An 18,780-nucleotide genomic window follows, 5' to 3' on the forward strand; every position below is an offset into this window, starting at 1 on the left:
TGACATTTTTTTCTCTATAAAAAGAAAAATATATTTATATGTGATTTAAAAATTAGTTTCTTTTTTGTTTCAATAGTTTTTGGGAAACAGGTGGTGTTTGGTTACATGGATAACTTCCTTAGTGAGGATTTCTGAGGTTTTGGTGCACCCATCACCTGAGCAGTATACACTGCACCCAATATATAGTCTTATCCCTCACACACTCCCACCCTTGCCCCCGAGTCCCCAGAGTCCATTATATCATTCCTATGCCTGTGTGTCCTCATGGCTTAGCTCCCACTTATAAGTGACAACATTTGACATTTGGTTTTCCAGATAGGAAAGATTTTAAGTGCAGTTTTAAAGAACATGTGCAGTTTTAGTTTTAAAATTCCTCTTATCAGATAGATAAGAAGAATAAGCTCTAGTGTTCTATACACTATAGGAGACTTTTGTTAGCAAAAACATATTACATAATTTCAAATTGCTGCTTTTCTTTATACAGCCTATTTTTGGTGAAAAGTAAAGTCCCTGCAGCAGGAAAAATTGGACAATTGACAATATCTTCCATTTCATGTGCACATGAATCAGAAAGGTCGAGCTGATGTTCAGCTCATCCTTGACAAGGGAGCAGATTGAGAAGGAGAAAACATGGTAATAGAAAAAAGAAAAGAGGGACAAGTGAAGAATAAAGGAATGGGGTTCTCAGCATAAGGAGAGCTAGCCTAAGGGGATCTTCATGATCCACTTGGAGAGGTAGGGAGTGATTAATAATGGACTCATCCAAGAAGATTAGTCGAAACTAGGGCAATCATGGAAAGAGGAGTGAAAGGAAACTCTCCAATTTCCCATGCTATGATAATGGGTGCTCTGAGGACCATATGGTGTAGATAACATTTCCTCTGTGCAGATGATACAGGGGCATGATATAACTTGTGAAAAATCTCAGAGAGTAAATACTGGAATAAGAGCTACAGCAATCATGTGTTCTTATTCTTAATTTTCCAGCAGAGTCACAATTTCAGAATTCTACTTAGTGGTACCCAAAGAACATTTTTATTTCTGAAACCATGTGTTTCAACTTATTAGAAGCCATGTGTTTTGGGTCCTGGTCCAGCACTCCTTTCACTGTACTTACCACATTATCTCTCAGAGGGAGTCTGTCAGATTTTGTAACTTTGACAGATATTATTCCACAAGAGATTTGCCTAATGGATATCTAACAGGGAAGTAAATTTCTTCTCACAGTTGGTATGATTTTTTAAAAATTATGAATGACCACTCGGCAACCTATTTGAGATGTAAACTTACATAATATCACTAAGTTATGTTCTCCAGAGTGGCATTTGTTTTACTTCAGCAATAAATAACAGAGAAAAAACAGTAATTGGTTTTGTATGGAAGAACAAGGTAAGTATTTTATCTTCCTAACTCAAGTGTTGGAACATTTTGGCAGTGTGGATGAGAAGGATATTAGAAATAGGGTTGAAATGTAGTATATTTTAGAGAGAGAGAGAATGCCTTGGCCTCTTGCTAATCTATTTACCCTCCGAGTAAGAATGCCACCTGTGATTTAGTATTTAGAAACTACTTTGACTTAAAAAATAAACATTTAAGGAGCAGTCATTAATAATTTGGCCAAGGGGAATATCAAAGTTTAAAAATGATTCAAGAATACAACACAACAAAATTTGAAACAAAACATCTTGATTGCTGAGAAATTCAAATAGGTGTAGACCATATTTGTGAATAGCAGGCTGAGGAGAGGTAGCTTGTTTTGAATGTAGGTAATATACAAAATGAAGATGCTGAACATGAACAGTAAAAGCCTTTAGAAGTTTGGTAATTTTGAATTGAACATTACATTAGTGGGCATACTCTCTGACTTTAAGAATATGTCTTGTGGAGAATGCCTTATCTAATGAGATTTTTGCTAGAAACAGAGTGTCATGTAAGCTAGGAATAATTACTCATCTGACAAAGCACTAATATCCAGAACCTACAAAGAACTCAAACAAATTTACAAGAAAAAAACAAACAACCCCATCAAAACGTGGGCAAAGGATATGAACAGACATTTCTCAAAAGAAGACATTCATACAGCCAACAGACACATGAAAAAATGCTCAGCATCACTGGCCATCAGAGAAATGCAAATCAAAACCACAATGAGATACCATCTCACACCAGTTAGAATGGCAATCATTAAAAAGTCAGGAAACAACAGGTGCTGGAGAGGATGTGGAGAAATAGGAACACTTTTACACTGTTGGTGGGATTGTAAACTAGTTCAACCATTATGGAAAACAGTATGGTGATTCCTCAAGGATCTAGAACTAGATGTACCATATGTCCCAGCCATCCCATTACTGGGTATATACCCAAAGGATTATAAATCATGCTGCTATAAAGACACATGCACACGTATGTTTATTGTGGCACTATTCACAATAGCAAAGACTTGGAATCAACCCAAATGTCCATCAGTGACAGACTGGATTAAGAAAATGTGGCACATATGCACCACGGAATACTATGCAGCCATAAAAAAGGATGAGTTTGTGTACTTTGTAGGGACATGGATGCAGCTGGAAACCATAATTCTTAGCAAACTATCACAAGAACAGAAAACCAAACACCGCATGTTCTCACTCATAGGTGGGAACTGAACAATGAGATCACTTGGACTCGGGAAGGGGAACATCACACACTGGGGCCTATCATGGGGAGTGGGTAGGGGGGAGGGATTGCATTGGGAGTTATACCTGATGTAAATCACGAGTTGATGGGTGCTGACGAGTTGATGGCTGCAGCACACCAATATGGCACAAGTATACATATGTAACAAATCTGCATGTTATGCACATGTACCCTAGAACTCAAAGTATAATAATAATAATAAAAAAAGAAAAACAGGTCTTGTACAGAATCTCTTATTTACAGCACCTTTTGCTGAACACAGATGGTTGGGTTTCTAGAATACTCTTACTGAATGTCCTACTAGATAATGTAGAGGATTAAAAATTATCTCAGAGGTGCCTTTGGTCTCAAGAAGCTTATAGTCAAGTAATGAAGATAAGTCATGTATGATGAGCTGATCAATCACTTTTTGACTTTTATCTTCCTGTATTTTCTGTGTTATACATTATGTAGCCAAAATGTATTATCCAAATTTCTACCAAATGTGAAACACATTTGAACCTTTTCTCAGATTTTTCACTTAGGAAACACCTTCTTCTCCTAGTCTCTGCAAACCCAAATCCCACCAAACTTTCTGGGCCAGCATGCTGTTTTATTTGCCTAAGTTAGAAGAAAAGCTTTCATCATTAAGGAAGTTGAGAAATTAGACATTGTGTTGTCAGAATCGCTGTCAGCCTGGAGGTTGAAGTCACTGAGAACAGTGGCTGATTGTGGAGTGAAAAGGATGGCTATGAGCGAGTGGCTGATATAATGAAAGAAGATGGAACTGTTCTAGAAACTAGTAGAGGATGGAACACAGCAAGGAAAAGGTAACTTAAATGGAAGGTTTCCCCTTAGAATAGCAGAGGTAATTGAGGGAGAATTGCAAGAGAGTATTTTGATAACAATGATTGGGAAGACAGAGAAACTATTTTATCAGAAGCTCCAGGAGTGGGATATTCAAGACTGGATATGTAGTCATCTGCTTTGTGCTATTCACAGAGGGTGGCCTGGTTACACTTAGGAGATGGAGGTGGAAGGACCAATCAGATAAAATGTTCAGCCTATAGATATGCCAGGAGTTTGTTCCTGAATGAACAGGGCTTCCATAGAACAGAGTGGGAGGGATAGACTGGGTGGTTCAGGTGTTGGCATTAGAGGAACCTTATGGTATAGATAAAAGAGGATGGAGGAGATTGGAAGGGGTGGAAGCATGCTCTGACGATTCAGATAGTGAATAACTGGATTAGAAAGTACAGTGGATTAGGAGAGAGCATAAAGGGATTTAGTAAGAAAAGGAAGAAGTGAATGGGAAAGAAGTGACTACATTTTTAAGTATGATTATTTACGGGTCTTGAAATCAGTGAGCTGTAGGTTTCAGTAACAACTATCAGCTAATAGAACTTTGAGGCTAGTGGCTTAAAATGTTTAAGTCTATTTCTTAATCTGTAGAATGGAGATAATGACACTTGCTGGATATTTCTCACAGGTTGTCATGAGAATCATATTAAATATAATATTTAATGTGATTTGATCATATTAAATATGATTATATTAAATATATATTTTCTTAGAAAAAGGAATGTTATCATTTAAGTGAAATGGTTTGATACATTATAAATTGCTCTTTAAATGCAAAAATTGTTATTATTATTATTATTATTATTTTGGCCTTGCAAATGCTATGTATTAGTCATTTTCATTTTATATATATAACATATTTTTATGCAATGTTTATTTTATTTTATTTTATTTTTTTATTATACTTTAAGTTCTAGGGTACATGTGCATAACGTGCAGGTTTGTTACATATGTATACTTGTGCCATGTTGGTGTGCTGCACCCATCAACTCGGCAGCACTCATCAACTCATCATCTGCTTCAGATATAACTCCCAATGCCATCCCTCCCCCCTCACCCTCCCCATAATAGGCCCCAGTGTGTGATGTTCCCCTTCCCAAGTCCAAGTGATCTCATTGTTCAGTTCCCACCTATTAGTGAGAACATGGAGTGTTTGGTTTTCTGTTCTTGCAATAGTTTGCTGAGAATGATGATTTCCAGCTGCATCCATGTCCCTACAAAGGACACAAACTCATCCTTTTTTATTGCTGCGTAGTATTCCATGGTGTATATATGCCACATTTTCTTAATCCAGTCTGTCATGGACATTTGAGTTAATTCCAAGTCTTTGCTATTGTGAATAGTGCCACAATAAACATACGTGTGCAAGTGTCTTTATAGCAGCATGATTTATAATCTTTTGGGTATATACCCAGTAATGGGGTGGCTGGGTCATATGGTACTTCTAGTTCTAGATCCTTGAGGAATCGCCATACTGTTTTCCACAATGATTGAACCAGTTTACAATCAAACCAACAGTGTAAAAGTGTTCCTATTTCTCCACATCCTCTCCAGCACCTGTTGTTTCCTGACTTTTTAATGATCGGCATTCTAACTGGTGTGAGATGGTATCTAATTGTGGTTTTGATTTGCATTTCTCTGATGGCCAGTGATGCTGAGCATTTTTTCATGTGTCTGTTGGCTGTATGCATGTCTTCTTTTGAGAAATGTCTATTCATATCCTTTGCCCACTTTTTGATGGGGTTGTTTGTTTTTTTCTTGTAAATTTGTTCGAGTTCTTTGTAGGTTCTGGATATTAGCCCTTTGTCAGATGAGTAGATTGCAAAAATTTTCTCCCATTCTGTAGGTTGCCTGTTCACTCTGATGGTAGTTTCTTTCGCTGTGCAGAAGTTCTTTAGTTTAATTAGATCTCATTAGTCAATTTTGGCTTTTGCTGCCGTTGCTTTTGGTGTTTTAGACATGAAGTTCTTGCTCATGCTTATGTCCTGAGTGGTATTCCCTAGGTTTTCTTCCAGCGTTTTGATGGATTAGGTCTAACATTTAAGTCTCTAATCCATCTTGAATTAATTTTCACATAAGGAGTAAGGAAAGGATCCAGTTTCAGCTTTCTACTTATGGCTAGCCAATTTTCCCAGCACCATTTATTAAATAGGGAATCCTTTCCCCATTTCTTGTTTCTCTCAGGTTTGTCAAAGATCAGATGGCTGTATGCAAATAAACTAGAAAACCTAGAAGAAATGGATAATTTCCTGGACTTACACTCTCCCAAGACTAAACCAGGAAGAAGTTGAATCTCTGAATAGACCAATAGCAGGCTCTGAAATTGAGGGAATAATTAATAGCCTACCAACCAAAAAAAGTCCAGGACCAGACGGATTCACAGCTGAATTCTACCAGAGGTACAAGGAGGAGCTGGTACCATTCCTTCTGAAACTATTCCAATCAATAGAAAAAGAGGGAATCCTCCCTAACTCATTTTATGAGGCCAACATCCTCCTGATACCAAAGCCTGGCAGAGACACAACAAAAAAGGAGAATTTTAGACCAATGTCCCTGATGAACATCGATGCAAAAATCCTCAATAAAATACTGGCAAACTGAATCCAGCAGCACATCAAAAAGCTTATCCACCATGATCAAGTTGGCTTCATCCCTGGGATGCAAGGCTGGTTCAACATATGCAATTCAATCAATGTAATCCAGCATATAAACAGAACCAAAGGCAAAAACTACATGATTATCTCAATAGATGCAGAAAAGGCCTTTGACAAAATTCAACAGCCCTTCATGCTAAAAACTCTCAATAAATTCGGTATTGATGGGACGCATCTCAAAATAATAAGACCTATTTATGACAAATCCACACCCAATATCATACTGACTGGGCAAAAACTGGAAGCATTCCCTTTGAAAACTGGCCCAAGACCGGGATGCCCTCTTTCACCACTCCTATTCAACACAGTGTTGGAAGTTCTGGCTAGGGCAATCAGGCAAGAGTAAGAAATAAATGGTATTCAGTCAGGAAAAGAAGAAATCAAATTGTCCCTGTTTGCAGATGACATGATTGTATATTTAGAAAACAATGAGATCACTTGGACTCGGGAAGGGGAACATCACACACCAGGGCCTATCACAGGGAGGGGGGAGGCGGGAGAGGGGAGGGATTGCACTGGGAGTTATACCTGATGTAAATGACGAGTTGATGGGTGCTGACGAGTTGATGGGTGCAGCACACCAACATGGCACAGGTGTACATATGTAACAAACCTGCACGTTATCCACATGTACCCTAGAACTTAAAGTATAATAAAAAAAAAAAAAAAGAAAACGTCCTCATCTCAGCCCAAAATCTCCTTAAGCTGATAAGCAACTTCAGCAATTCTCAGGATACAAAATCAATGTGCAAAAATCACAAGCATTCTTATACACCAGTAACAAACAAACAGAGAGCCAAATTATGAATGAACTTCCATTCACAATCGCTTCAAAGAGAATAAAATACATAGGAATCCAACTTACAAGGGATGTAAAGGACCTTTTCAAGGAGAACTACGAACCACTGCTCAGTGAAATAAAAGAGAACACAAACAAATGGAAGAACATCCCATGCTCATGGATAGGAAGAATCAATATCATGAAAATGGCCATACTGTCCAAGGTAATCTATAGATTCAATGCCATCCCCATTAAGCTCCCAATGACTTTCTTCACAGAATTGGAAAAAACTGCTTTAAAGTTCACATGGAACCAAAAAAGACCCCGTATTGCCAAGACAACCCTAAGTCAAAAGAACAAAGCTGGAGGCATCACGCTGCCTGACTTCAAATTGTACTACAAGGCTACAGTAACCAAAACAGCATGGTACTACTACCAAAACAGCGATATAGGCCAACGGAACAGAACAGAGCCCTCAGAAATAATACCACATATATATATATTTTTTACTGTCCAGAGGTCTTTTAACAGCTATTATGCCATTAATTCATAGGGAATGGGTTACAGCAGCTAAGGCTACTTTCCATTGGTTCTAACAAAATGTGCTTCTCTGAGTGGAGCAGGCTGGCACTTCAGTTGAGCCCAGTTACCTTTCTCTTTGACTTCTTTCTTTTTCTGATCATTTTCTTCACGCATTTCAGGAAGCTATCTCGGCTCTTCGAGTGCTTAATGTCCTCAATATGCACATTAATTCTCTTGGCAAGAATCTTGCCCTTAACTTGTTTGTTTACGACAATGCCAACAGCATGCTGGGGAACATTGTAGACTCTTCCACTTTTGCCACGGTAACACCGGTGGGGCTTTCCTTTTTGAACTTTATCCTTTCCCTTGATATCTCCAATATCACCTTTCTTATAGTTTCACATATACATGGCCAAAGGAATAACTCCATCTTTTCTTAAAGGCCTGGAGAACACACCGGGTGCCTCTCCTGTTTCCCTTTGTGTTAGTCACTTTGGCGAACTACTGAAGGATGGCAGTTCCACTATATATATAATTTTGTTATACTTTAAGTTCTAGGGTACATGTGCACAATGTGCAGGTTTGTTACATATGTATACGTGTGCCATGCTGGTGTGCTGCACCCATTAACTCATCATTTACATTAGATATATCTCCTAATGCTATCCCTCCCCCCTCCCCCCACCCCACAACCGGCCCCGGTGTGTGATCCCCTTCCTGTATCCAAGTGTTCTCATTGTTCAATTCCCACCTATGAGTGAGAACATGCAGTGTTTGGTTTATTTGCCCTTGCGATAGTTTGCTGAGAATGATGGTTTCCAGCTGCATCCATGTCCCTACAAAGGACATGAACGTATCCTTTTTTATGGCTGCATAGTATTCCATGGTGTATATGTGCCACATTTTCTTAATCCAGTCTATCATTGATGGACATTTGGGTTGGTTCCAAGTCTTTGCTATTGTGAATAGTACTACAATAAACATACATGTGCATGTGTCTTTATAGCAGCATGACTTGTAATCCTTTGGGTATATACCCAGTAATGGGATGGCTGGGTCATATGGTATTTCAAGTTCTAGATCCTTGAGGAATCGCCACACTGTCTTCCACAATGGTTGAACTAGTTTACAATCCCACCAACAGTGTAAAAGTGTTCCTATTTCTCCACATCTTTTCAGCACCTGTTTTTTCCTGACTTTTTAATGATCACCATTCTAACTGGTGTGAGATGGTATCTAATTGTGGTTTTGATTTGTATTTCTCTGATGGACAGTGATGCTGAGCATTTTTTCATGTGTCTGTTGGGTGTGTGAATGTCTTCTTTTGAGAAGTGTCTGTTCATATCCTTCACCCACTTTTTGATGGGGTTGTTTGTTTTTTTCTTGTAAATTTGTTTGAGTTCTTTGTAGATTCTGGACGTTAGCCCTTTGTCAGATAAGTAGATTGCAAAAATTTTCTCCCATTCCATAGGTTGCCTGTTCACTCTGATGGTAGTTTCTTTTGCTGTGCAGAAGCTCTTTAGTTTAATTAGATCCCATTTGTCAATTTTGGCTTTTGCTGCCGTTGCTTTTGGTGTTTTAGACATGAAGTTCTTGCCCATGCTTATGTCCTGAATGGTATTACCTAGGTTTTCTTCTAAGGTTTTTATGGTTTTAGATCTAACATTTAAGTCTTTAATCCATCTTCGATTAATTTTTTATAAGGTGTAAGGTATGGATCCAGTTTCAGCTTTCTACTTATGGCTAGCCAGTTTTTCCATCACCATTTATTAAATAGGGAATCCTTTCCCCATTTCTTATTTTTGTCAGATTTGTCAAAGATCAGATGGCTGTAGATGTGTGGTATTATTTCTGAGGGCTCTGTTCTGCTCCATTGGTCTATACCTCTGTTTACCATGCTGTTTTGGTTACTGTAGCCTTGTAGTATAGTTTGAAGTCAGGTAGCGTGATGCCTCCAGCTTTGTTCTTTTGACTTAGGATTGTCTTGGAGATGTGGGCTCTTTTTTGGCTCCATATGAACTTTAAAGCAGTTTTTTCCAATTCTGTGAAGAAACTCATTGGTAGCTTGATGGGGATGGCATTGAATCTATAAATAACCTTGGGCAGTATGGCCATTTTCACGATATTGATTCTTCCTATCCATGAGCATGGTATGTTCTTCCATTTGTTTGTGTCCTCTTTTATTTCACTGAGCAGTGGTTTGTAGTTCTCCTTGAAGAGGTCCTTCACCTCCCTGTAAGTTCCAGCATATAAACAGAACCAAAGACAAAAACTACATGATTATCTCAATAGATGCAGAAAAGGCCTTTGACAAAAGTCAACAGCTCTTCATGCTAAAATCTCTCAAGAAATTAGGTATTGATGGGACATATCTCAGAATAATAAGAACTATTTATGACAAACCCATAGCCAATATCATACTGAATGGGCAAAAACTGGAAGCATTCCGTTTGAAAACTGGCACAAGACAGGGATGTCCTCTCTCACCACTCCTATTCAATATAGTGTTGGAAGTTCTGGCCAGGACAATCAGGCAGGAGAAAGAAATATAGGGTATTCAATTAGGAAAAGAGGAAGTCAAATTGTCCCTGTTTGCAGATGTCATGATTGCACATTTAGAAAACCCCATCATCTCAGCCCAAAATCTCCTTAAGCTGATAAGCAACTTCAGCAAAGTCTCAGGATACAAATTCAATGTGCAAAAATCAGAAGCATTCTTATACACCAATAACACACAAACAGAGAGCCAAATCATGAGTGAATTCCCGTTCCCAATTGCTTCAAAGAGAATAAAATACCTAGAATTATCTTTTATTTGAGAAATATGGATTTAGCAGCCCCAGAGTTCCAAGTAGATCATGAGCATGAATCAAGATTTTATTTTATGATGATATGTATCTGAAGAAATGATTTCCTATACTCAGTAAATCACCTTTTTCTTCTTAGGTGAACTACACTATGTGAATAAGATTCAACCAAATTGCCACAGGGAATTGAATTCTGGAATCGAATGAAAGAAAGGAGATTAAAATTTGGGAGCTTTAAGAGCTGTAATTGTCTTTAGACCTTAGAGTCTTCTGGTAAGAGAAAAAAAAAGGAAAAACATTCTATCAATCTTCAACTGTCTGATTCATTCTTCCATAGACAGGCTGTTCGTGTTATTGAAAATTGTTTCCAGTACTATATTCTGTGTTTAGGAAAAGGGTGCTAGAGGGGAGTAATTACAAGTACTTCTGGCCTTTCATCTCAACCCAGGAATCTTAAATGACAGCTGTTTGTGGGGCTTGTCATTCAATTAAGCGGTTTGAGACTTTGCCCATGGTTAAAAACGCTGTGGTTCATAGAAGTTTGCAGCCATGGGGCTGCGTATTCTCACCAGAGAACTCGTGTTTCGTTGCAAACCATTGCTTTCTTGGCCACAAGGATGCCGGACAGACATCCTGACCACGATGTTTATTTCTTGAGGGTAAAAATCACAACGAAAATTGGACGTGAGTCTAAGAGTAAATGATTTTTTCCCCTCTGAAATGTATAACATGGTATTTAGAAATGAAATGATTATAAATGTTTTTCATTCACTCAGAAGATGCAGAAAGGTTTAGTAGGAGAGTGAGATTTTCTTTTTGCTCTTTCTTTCTTTCCTCCCCATCAAATGGAGATTCTATTTCTAAATGATTTAAGTTTCTCTTTCACAAATGGTATTGCACTAGGTATACGTGGGATGAAAAGAAAGCAAAGTACTTTGGAGAATTTGCAATGAGTAGGGAAGTTACAACTGACAATGAACAATTTCAAGGCAATTCATAAGCCATGGTGGCACTGTTAAGTACCAATAGAGTTCAGAAGCACCTGAGAGTTAGGTAATGAACCTCCCTCAAGTGAGATTCCTAACCAGCAATGGGAGAGAATGCACTCAGCGCATGCTTCCGGCGGGGTAGATATCTCTCCCCTGAACTAGGTCTCTAGGTATCAGTCTGATCCATCTCTCTTCACTTCCTCTGTTTTGGTTGTCTTCTGTTTGGCTTTTTTTTTCTTGTGTTATTGTACTTCCCTATATATTAGAAGCCAAGTATAATTTATTGAGTCATTAGTACTTTTATTTTCCATGGATACAATCTTGCCTTTTCCTTTGAGAACTAGTTAGGGTTGTCTTGACAAGTTCTATTTCATGGAGTAAATTCCTAATCTTAAGAACTTTTAGAATATTATGCTAAAATCTTTTAAAGCATATTACTAACACCTTTAAAACCATTAAAGATGTAATAAAGATATTGCTTTTGAGAACTTGTCCTATAGGCTAGTAGTGACAACACAAAATTTTCTTCCCTCAATTTTATGCAATTGCAATGTAAACATATTAGATTAGTGTGATGGAGCTAATGTTAGATAAAAATATTTAAGTAGGAAAAGGCAAAATGAGGTTAACTTGCCCTCATCTTTTTTGTCCTGCCTTGATGTCATCCAAATGACCTAGTGTCAGAATAAAATTACCTTTATTTAAAATTTGGTGGTCAAGCAGGAAGCCTTGCTTATCAATGTCTGTCCTTGCACCAGGAATTAAAGAAGACTATTCCCTCAGAAAAAAGGACATTCCCATTCAAAAAATTGCCCCCATAACCCTAACCTGATACCTGTTTGCCTTTAAACTTTCCACAGTAGGTCATTCCTCAGGCACATGAAGGCATCTTCTCTCCCAGCTCCACATTTATCAGCAAAAAAAAAGCAAACACCACCATTTCACAGGTACACAGTGTCTCCACACCTATTACAGTGGGGGCAGTGGTGACCTTACCCTGGCCCAAGCCACCCGCGAGGAGCCTTTGATGTGACCGAAGCCTCATGTTTTAATACAGTCTAAACATCTCACATTTGAAATGCATGAGTCCTCTTTCCAGCCATATTAGAAGTGATATCAAAGGCAGTCACATTTTAATGGTCTTCATCCTAAGACAGGGCAAAGGACCAGGGTAAGCTTGGCGAGACTGTGTTTCTTCCCTGTTTATACTTCTTCTGCCCATCTACATCAATCTTTCTGTCCCCAACTTATCTGCATGCCACATGTCTATCATGGGCAGGATAGAATGTTTCCGTGAAAAGAAAGAGCCTTCAGGGAAAATAAGCCCACTTCCTTTTACAAGTCAAAAAAAATATGCCACAGGAGGTAATTCTACATTGTCTTTTCCCAGCAGAGTGGGTGATGTTCATATTTGGGGTTAGGCACTTGGTGGATTTACAGCGCAGTGAGGGAGTTGTCACAGGAGGATGATAATTAGTAAGGGGACCAATGAAACCAGGAGTTCCAAGTTTCATTTTACAGGCTTATAGCTGGTGCTTGTTTGAGCCGGAAGAAAGTTTAACTATCGTATGATACAAGAAATTTATTTTACAGACGAGGTTATTCTTGGTGTCAAATAGAGTAAAGCTCTTAAGGAAAAAGATTCAGTGATAAAATTATGTCATGTATGGGATGGTGTTGAAAAGCTTTGAGGAACTATCTTTCCTTATAACACACACATGCACACAGAAGTTAAATCTTATGTAAAGACACCTTGAAGGTCATTTTTACTTATAGACTCACATTAGTAATAACAACACACATTTACTACATGATTATATGCCTCATACTCTTCTAAGCACTTGATAGATTTAATTCATCTAGCCCTGATGGCAACTTTCTGAGGTAGGTACTATTACTCTCATTCCAATGGAAAATTGGAGGCAGAGAGAAGCTAACTCAAGGTCACCCAGCTGGGAAGTGGCAGGGGTAGGACCCAACGCAGGAATTTGGCTCCTGTGTCTGTGCCCTAATCTACCACATCCTATTATGTCTCTGGCAGTCTCTGACCAGATATGTAAGTTTTGTATTTTTTACTAGTTTTAAAATTGAAATTATTAGACTCGATTTTTTAAAAAGAAAAGTGCACTTCTATATTTGTGTTGCTGTTATTGTGTCAGTACAACGACATATACATATTAGACTGATCAGCTTCTGTGCTTCCCTGCCAAGCAACAATATTTACAAGAAAGAAAACCCATACAAAGCTCTGACTAAATTTTCCCATTTGTGTACTTCTCTGAGGGAAAAATGTCTACGGAAATTTCTTGACATGAATTTCTTTGAAATTGTTAAAGCCTTTTATTTATCAGACAGTGTAGACTGTTAAAAGTAAAACTTCCTCTGTGCTCCAAATTTTGGCCCAGTTGGTTAATCTTTCAGAAGTGTTGAAAACAGGGCTTGAATTAGCAGTGTTATCAGTTAATCCAGTCACTCAGCTTCAGTTCTTATCTGAATCCTTGGTAGTGCCAGCACTTTGGGACATCAGAAAAAAGCCGACTTGTCAGTGTGATAGTTGAGAGGACTTCTGTTGAGGAGAAAAAAGATCTCAGAAATGGACAGTATTAAGTGGAATCTGATACAAATCCAAAAGAAGTGATCTCACCAACAGAACCAAGAATACAACTTGGTTTCTCTTGCATGTCTCTAATCCTCTGTGGTATGTCACCTTTGTTAGGCAAGACAGAGTCTGCAGTCTTGAGGAGTGTGAAGACAGAACTTAAAGCAAGTGAGATTTCCAAGCCAGTTAGTCACTGAGTTGAGCATAACCCTGGAGTGGCTCTTCACTATGCAAAACCAAAGAAGAGTTTGGAAAATTAACATAGGGCTCATAGAACTCAGTTTCCTGATGGAAGTGAGAAAAATCTCAATGACATGAAGTTATTAATTTTTTGCCTTCTCTAACACAATCCAATCAGGCTTCAATCTTCTTCCAAATTCAGTTTATTTTTCCCTCTGGTATCCTTTATTGATTGCAATTCTATGAAACATCTTGTTTTTCTTGTATTTGAACTGTATTAAAATATATTACTACCTAGAAAGAAACCTTTACTTCTTCAGAAATAAAGAGCACTTAAGCTATAAAAAGAAGATCCATAATTTCATTATCTCAGCATGTGCCTGTTATCATTGCAACAGCAGAGCAAGTAACAGGGAAAAAAAAATTCCATAAGGGAGACATTGGAGCCAGGAGATATTTACGCTTGCCTAAGCAGTTCTGATGATTTGATAGTTGAAATGTTTATGCTTTTGTTCACTTAGATAACGTTCTTAGGACATCTATTTTAAACAACAGATAATCATAGTTAGTACTAAGGGGGCTGACATAGTGGTCGTTTGTATCTGAGGATTATTAAAACAAACTTAGATGATTGTAGCATAGGGTGACAATTTTTGGCGAAGCAATACTTAGCATTTCATGCTAAAAATGATAGTGTTTTAGATTTATTATAAAACTACAGAAAAACACATTTTTCTTCAAAAGCGGAAGAGTGGAATATTAGAGCTTAAGGAAAATTTACTTCGTTTTTATTTTTCACTGGACTATGCTTGAAAAGTAAAGTTGGTATATGACTTTATTTTGTCTTTTGTTCAGTGTTCTTTCTTCTTCTTTATTGTTTGACCTAATTTTGAAGTAGCTAAAGTGCCAAAATCAAAGACCAGTTAAATTTTCCCTGAAGGCTATTGAATGTCACGCCATTATTCTAATAATAAGAGGTTTGTTTAGCTGCTTTGATTTCCACAAGCTCAATAGCCTTTTTTTTTTTTTTTTCCCTGAGGGAAAAAACACCTCTTTACTGAAGTTTTCTCACAACTAAGCAAGCTAGATATCATGCCAATCTCTGACTTGGAGCAAGTTGGAATGGCTGCTGCTTTCACTTACTTACTGAGATATAGGAAATTATGAGCAAATAAAATGCAGAACTCAGCTTAATAGGCTATATTAAGCTTGTGTACATAAACTCTATGGGAGATTTGAATCTTACACTTTGCTAGTTCCAATAATGAAACACTGGCAACACAACTCTTGGCTGTTTGTGGAGCTGAAGTTTTCTCAGGATTTAATACATAGTATCAATTATGTATTATATATCTCTATATAACTCTCTCTATGTGTGTATATATATAAAATATATAAAAAAATAAATATTTATATAAAAAATATATAAATATATATTTATATATAAATATATATAATTACCAATAACTTCAACCAGTTCTGAGCGAGTTTCAAGCATCTCTTTTGCTAACCATCACCTCATAATTTCCCAGCTTATGCCCTCTGGTACCCAGACTCCTCCATCTAGCTGGAATCTAAGCTATGTTGATTCATCCACCTTTCATTGTTCTTCCCTACTCTCATGTCCTCCCTTTCCTCCTTACCTGGCTTAAATTCTACCATTGTAGTCACTTTCTTACATACACCTTTCCCCCTTTTCACTTTGATGTACCAACTTCTTGCCTGTGCTGACCCTGTGCTGGTAACGTGGCTGGAAAAATAGTCATAAGCAAGCTGACTGACTTCATTCAAAATTCATGCCCACTGGCCTCGAGTGAAACTTTAGATGACCTAGGGTCACCATCTTTTAACATTTCTCTACTCCTTTCTCTCTCCCTATTTCTAGGGAGGCAATAGTTTTTAACCACGGAGATTTTGTCCCCGGGGGACATTTGGCAATACTGGAGATGTTTTTGGTTATCACAGTCTCGGGGAGGGAGTGTTACTGGCATCTAGGTGGGTAGAGATCAAGGATGCTTCTAAATAACCCCCGACAAAGAATTACTCTGCCCTAAATGTCTATAGGGCCAAGGTTGAGAATTTCTGAATAGAGCATTTCATATCTTCTCTTTCTTTAAACTTCCAACACTCCTTTCTGTCTGTACTTTTAGCTAATGATCTTAATTCCTTTTCAATCTGAGAAAATAAAAGCAGTTAAAAGAGACTTACTTGCTCAAACTCCCACTAGCATACCAGCCTACCTTCATATGTCTATGCCTTCCTTCCTGTTATGCTGGATGCCCATCTCTGGTCCCACAGAAGGCTGATCCCTTTGCATGAGTACTCTTCAGTCAGGAACAGAGTTCCAAGCTCTGGAAGGGTGACACTCTATGTTTGCCAAGACCACCCTGCTTTTAAACCCAACAACATTGAAAGGCAGCCCACAAATCTGAGGGGCATCACTTTGGGAGACATTCTGGTCATACAAGATGATGGTGACTATTGGACTGCCTGTTAATGACTAAATGGAACTCTAGTAATATGCTGCTATCTTTTGACTCCTATTTTTCAGGTTATATCTACTAAAAAGAATATAATCTGGGAAGGAGTTTGGGAGAAACACTAGGAATTCAAAGTGTGTGGTGTAAGTCTCAGTGTGAACTGTAAATATCGATGATCAAATGCTTTGAAAGATTCCTGGTTATAACAGACAAACCATAATGGTAGCATGCCCAACATACCACAGTGTACTCTGCACCAATGCATGTTACCATCATTTTTGTGAATGGAAAGCTATTAAGCAGAATAGGGAAAAACTCTGAAGTTCCTGATGGGATCAAAATAGTGGGCATTGCATGGTAGATCTGAGTTCCCCTGAGGAGTGCCCCCCCCCAAGACAGGAATACTGTGGCCTTATGACACACTCAAACTGAATGGTATTTTGGTCTGACCACCACTCATCTAACCCCAGGATTATGTTGCACCCATCATTTTGGGGTATAAAATATGTATTACAATTCTACTCAGACTATTAGCATGACTTGGCAATAACACGCATGGTAGATTAAACAGCACTGGCCCACAAGACAGAAAAGGGCCTTCAAGGAGACAGGTGCTGGTCTAGATATCTTTGAACAAAGAGAATTTGCTTTTAATGAGGGGTGGTATTTTGAGGTAAAATATTTATTAGCTAGAATAAACAGACTAGAGGAAGTTTCCTTCCAGGAGGGAGGCAAAGGATGGAAGTCAGCTTGGAAAGATAATTAGTAAAGTGGGTCTGGCAGACTCAACAACTAATGCCAGATAATCCTAAATCTACTTTTGGGAAAGAGCTTGTACTCTGACCCAATAGGGCCTCTTGACTATTTTAATTCAAATGAAGGATGAAGTTGTCATGGGGCAGTGACCCTTTATTCTAGTTGCTGAAGCTCGAGGGATTCACCTTTGGGAAACTTATGGCCCTCCAAACTAATGGAAGTTCTCTTGGGGCACTTATAATTTGCATCATTGCAGTGTGACTGACTTTGCCCCCAGAATAGGTTGAAATAAAAACACATCCTGTAGTGTAGTTAGTAGGGATAGGAGCTATTCTTAATATCACTTATATCCTTCCTGCAGGAGGGAGGTGGCCCCTGCTACATAACAATACAAAATGGTAACCTGTCTCAGTATAGTCTGTGGGATGAGACAGGGTGGTTGACTTTGTCCCCAGTTACCTTGGAACCCAGAAATAACTGAACAATGGCTAATCGTAACAGTATCTGTTTTTCATAAGATCTAGTATATGGGCAAGTGTTGATTCTGTTAAGAAGGCAAAGCAAATGCCTCTGTAGTTCTTACTGATCTGTTCTGTAATGAAACTGAATTATACCATGACCATACTGCAATATGGTATAATACTGGTGTTGTTGGTAATATTCAACTACCTCATATAAACAAGTCTTATGATAATACTGATATCGATGACTAATTATATTGAGAAATTGAGTTACATCCTCCTCAGGATGTAAAACCTATAGAAAATGGCTGACTTGAGGAAGAACTTGTTACAGCTAGCCTAAAGCTGATTTCTATGCTAAATAGTTCAGTACAAGCTTATCATAAGATACAAATAGCAGGAGACCAGGGGAAAACAAGAGTAACAAATTAGTACAAGTATACAAAAAAAATTATGGTTTTATAGGTCAAATTAGTTGTTGCTTTGAACTGGCTTCTCAAAATGTGAGCCATATTCATTTTGGTACTATTGCTACATCTATTCTATGAGTGTTGCACCAAATATAAATGTTCTGACAGGCATGATCAGTTTGCTGTAAAGGATATGTGTCAAAGATCAGGGGATGACCTGTTGTATGATAAGAAAAATATTTGGTCTTTGTCTCTGGTTCCTGGCACAGAGCTAAAATCCTTAGAATTTTCTGAGTGATTAGATTGATAGGAGCATCTTTTGTTCTAATGAAGTACCTCTTGAAGTTTCCCTAGAGAGATTTAGGATGGGGCCTGTAACCCAAAAGACCAAATGTTGATTAGCAGCTTGGACCTTTCAGTTCCAACCCACAACCCCTGGGGAGGACAAAGGGGCTGGAGATTGAGTTAATCACCAATGGCCACGATCATGACTGGGTAATGAAACCTCCATAAAAAACCCTAAATGATGGGGTTTGAGAGCTTTGACTTGGCAGACACACCCAAGCACAAGGAGGCTGGTGCACCCAAACTCCTTGGGGACAGAGGCCCCCTTCTGTGCTTG

This window comes from Macaca mulatta, chromosome 6, assembly GCF_049350105.2.
Source record: "Macaca mulatta isolate MMU2019108-1 chromosome 6, T2T-MMU8v2.0, whole genome shotgun sequence".
Lineage (NCBI taxonomy): Eukaryota > Metazoa > Chordata > Mammalia > Primates > Cercopithecidae > Macaca > Macaca mulatta.